This window comes from Akebia trifoliata, chromosome 13, assembly GCF_017979445.1.
Source record: "Akebia trifoliata isolate Shusen 1 chromosome 13, ASM1797944v1, whole genome shotgun sequence".
Lineage (NCBI taxonomy): Eukaryota > Viridiplantae > Streptophyta > Magnoliopsida > Ranunculales > Lardizabalaceae > Akebia > Akebia trifoliata.
In genome coordinates, this window is record NC_141387.1 from 28,333,656 (window position 1) to 28,338,004 (window position 4,349).

Here is a 4,349-nt window from a genome sequence, read left to right on the forward strand (position 1 = left end):
AAAGAAAGAAATTGGATCTTATGGCCACCGAACCTCCACGGTACTACTCCTAAATTTAAATTTAAAATGAAAAATAATTTTTTTTTTAATATTTAATTTATGAAAGCTCATGGAATTTCATCCTCTACATCATCGAAGCACTGGATCATGTTTTTGTTTTATTTTTATGCCACAAGGTGAGCCCAAGGACCGCCAACAAAGCGTGTACTTAGCTGGACTGATCACAAGATTGGACCTCGTCTCCCACATCTTAACGTGAAAGTGGATAGGAATCATAGATGCTTTTTCACTTGTATCTCAAGGAAAGTATCTATGGTTCCCATACACTTTTAGATCCGGGTGTGCACCATAAATCTTTTCCTTGAGATATGAGTGAAAAAGCATATACGATTTTTATCTACTTTCACGTCAAGATGTTCAACATAAAGTCCAATCTTGAGGTTACTCTAGTACGACTCAATAAAATTATGAATATCCATGACGCAAACATATACTGAATCAATGGATAAGAACAATAATCAGTCAAGCAATGCAGCTAATTAATGGGTGGTGTGAAGGGTTTTGTCCTCCTTGCAACTGATTACACTTTTGATGAAATTAAAATTATAGGAAATCAACGGTCCATCACATGCTTGCACCAAGACCAAGCAGCAAATATATTATACCAACACAACATCATATATGGTGCCTGTAAAAGCAGCAAGAATAGTGCACAACAAATACATATAATCATTTCCAAATTGTAGAAGCCAAAGACAATCAGACACCCCGGCAGATATTGAGAGTGCATTAGCAACAATAAATGCATAGCATATGTGTCACACCAAGACTGGATCACTTGGTGAACACCAACCCTCACCTACAACAACCTCATTTATTTATTTATTTTCCTTCAAACAAACTGGATAGAACTCCCACTACGTCATATTTCACAAAAAACGACGAGCCAAAGCCGTCGTTTTTTAAGAACTATGACGGCCCCCGCCGTCGCAAGAGTAGTTGTAAATATCGATGTCGTTTTTAGTGAACAACGGTCAGAACGTGTCAAAAAACTGTTGTAGAAAACAACAGTTATGGTCTGTCAAAATAAAACGATGGCCCAAACCTGTCATTTTTTTTGTCGAATTTAAATTTAATTAATTGATATAAACGACGGCTTAAAGCCGTCGTTTTTGTGTCAAACTTTTTTATAAGCATATGATATTCATTTTGGAATGATCGTTGCTCAGTACAGTACATAGCTGTTAATGGGGGCGAACCATAATAGAAATATCATAGGTAAACTCTTTGGGGTTGTACGTTATCTCCATGACAAAAGCAAATGTGATGCTTGTTACCAATTTCCTTTTTGTATTCTTCAATTTCTTTTCATTGCTGTTGTAGGCTGATGAAAGTTAATAAATCATAATTAATACTATGAATGACTTCAATATATTGCCTTCAAACAACGTTTAATAAACACTCAAGAGTAACTTCAATCCAAATCCATTTTCTTATTTATAGATGAGCATCACTACTGCAAGTTATGTTCATAGTAAAATACCTAGTAAAATAACATGACAAGATATTAGTCTTCAGCAAACTTAACTATTACACATGATATATATACAAAGCTAAAGCAACTATATCATGATTGGTTACTCAACCTGGATCCCACTAATCTCTAGGTTGTCCAAGCTCGTGGGTCTTCTGTAATTCTTCAACAAGAGAGAACAGCAAACAACACTAACTGATGAGGCTACCATTGCAGCCCCAACAATCCATGGAGGTAGACGAAATCCAGTAGATGGGAAAAGGACACCAGCAGCAATCAGAATGCCGAGAAGATTGTAACCCAAAGCCCAAATGTAATTCAAACGAATGCGGGAAAAAGTTTTCTTGGAGAGGTCAATGGTAGTTATCACGTCTTCCAATTTGCTCTTCATGAAGACGATGTCAGCTGCCTCGATAGCGATGTCTGTACCAGCACCAATTGCCATTCCAACATTAACGCCCACAAGGGTTGGTGAGTTGTTGATTCCATCTCCAACCATTGCCACAGTTAAGCCCGAACTCTGTAGATAATTAAATCATATTAAAATAAAGTTAGCCCAAATTCAAATTCACTAAGTTAAACGTTACGAAGAAAAAAGATGGAAATATAGATTAATTCCAAATGTAGGTGTTAACCGACCAACTACTCCAAAAGACCATCTTTAGGAGATGGGGAGAACTATGAAATTCTTGTACTTCTAGCCAGACATTGTTCTCCTCATATTCTCTGAATTTCTTGGCGAACTCGACAATGGCCTTGGCTAGTGGGTGCTCGTTGTTTGCCTAATAAGATCATAGAATACCAACTTCTTTGAAGTCATTCTTTGTTTGATCAGTTTTGAGAAAAAAAAAACTCAAGTCAACTAAATCAATTTTTTCTTGGGACAAAATCAACTGCACTGAATCGCTGTCTGAGACCTACAATGCAATATGTCAAAGAAATACAGCTAGCTTTGGTCAATAATAGAATGCAAATATTAATGAGTTGAGCCCAAGTTTTAAACATTATTTAACCATTACTAACAATAATGATTTCTTTGAACGAACAAGTGAAAAGCAGAGAAAGTGAGGCCTACCTCTGTTGCAGCAACCAATTCATAGAAATCACGATAAGACAGGTATAGGCCAAGATTCAAAACCTTATAATATTAATCCCAAAATATATTTGAAATTGTGCATAGAATTCTAGTAATACTTACATGTGCACTTCCTTAGAATTCCTTTGAAAAAAAGACATTTTAACATCTATGAAAATAAAAAAAAACATTTAACACTCACAATACACAACTACCCAACAACAAAAGCTAATCCTCACTTAGATTACAGACTTTAGACCAAAAAAACAACACCGCCAAAACAGAAGTGATCAGATCATGAATAGATAGTTCATTTTCTTCAAAGATGCAGTCATTCCTTGCCTTCCAAATAGCGTAGAAAATAGCAAATGGAAGAATCCCCCACAGTGTATGTTTAGATTTCCTGAAAGAGGAACACCACTGCAGCCAAGACTCAAGCAAAACACACATTGACGACCGGAAAGTAGCCTAAAACTCCAACCAAAAGAAGTAAATGCACCCAAACAGTGCATTTTTGGAAAGTTGGGCCTCTATTTATTTTTCATTTTTTAAATGTTTTTATTGGTAGCACCATCATTCCAAAGTCTAGCTATCAAAAGTATAATCATCGAGCCAATTATTAAACAAACACCATCACATTTGTAATCTCAAAAAGAGAATTGATTTTCAGCATAGTTTTAAAACCCATCTGCTGAAAAATTAAAAGATAGAAGAGTAAATAATGAGACTAGGTAGGCTTGCTTCCTGCTCCTGCAAGTGTTTGTTCTCCACCATTACATAGAACAAAAACAAAGGTAAAAATGGTTTGTATGACCCATTTAAAAGTGTGCCATTGTGCAATCTCCAAACAAAGGTAAAAATGGTATGTATTTAAAAGTGTGCCATTGTGCAATCTCCAAATCTGTTAAAACCAACTGCAATCAGCCTGTTTTTCCCTCCTACCAACCTAAATCTTTGATTCAACCGACTCAAAATAGTGCCAACAAATCAATGCATCATTACATGTAAAAACCAATAGGAACTACTATAAGCAATCACCCATAACCAAAATTAATAACCCACTAAAAGCAAAAGCAAATATAGTAGACTAGTAAAACAGGCAACATTAACCCCTCCCCCCCCCCCCCACTTGAACGAAGTTCTTCCCAACTAAAATAGTAAAAAGTAAAACATTTAGAAAATCTCAATAAAATTGGCAAATGAGTCGGGTTGGGGTGACACAAAGGGAGACACAAGGATGACAAAAAAAACTGGTGGTGTCATGGACATTACCAAATCAGCCAATATGCATGGTTGGTGGACTGCCTACAGTATGAACCAAATTCCTTGCTTCTGCCCCTATACATGATTAAATTAATTTGGTAACTAGCTGTGCTGTCCTCTAGCATGTGAGATTGGTTAAGTTTTGGTTGGATCTGAATATTGTTCATTGGAGTAGGTATGAACACACTTGCAATACCAATTGACATGGGTTTATACATAGATTTGGGCCTTAATTCTCAATCAATAAACAGAATAAATAAAATATACCTAGTTATGAAGCTAACTCACCGAGATTTCTAACATTACGAATTTTATTCCAAAAACTAAAAAAATCGAAATCACAAATTACTTAAAAAAATGGTGATTGACATTCACCTATGGTGAGGATTGGTAGATTTGATGAACTGTAATAATTGATAATTGACTATAAGCATCGTTTGAGGAGGGTGAGGAGATCATCTAGAAAGAGTGAATATA

General features: G+C 35.8%; 1 pseudogene; it reads right to left on the bottom strand.

The window, feature by feature from the left end:
* Window positions 1-1,637: 1,637 nt before the first annotated feature.
* Window positions 1,638-2,033, bottom strand: LOC147388202 (putative copper-transporting ATPase HMA5 pseudogene; annotated as a pseudogene).
* Window positions 2,034-4,349: the final 2,316 nt, after the last annotated feature.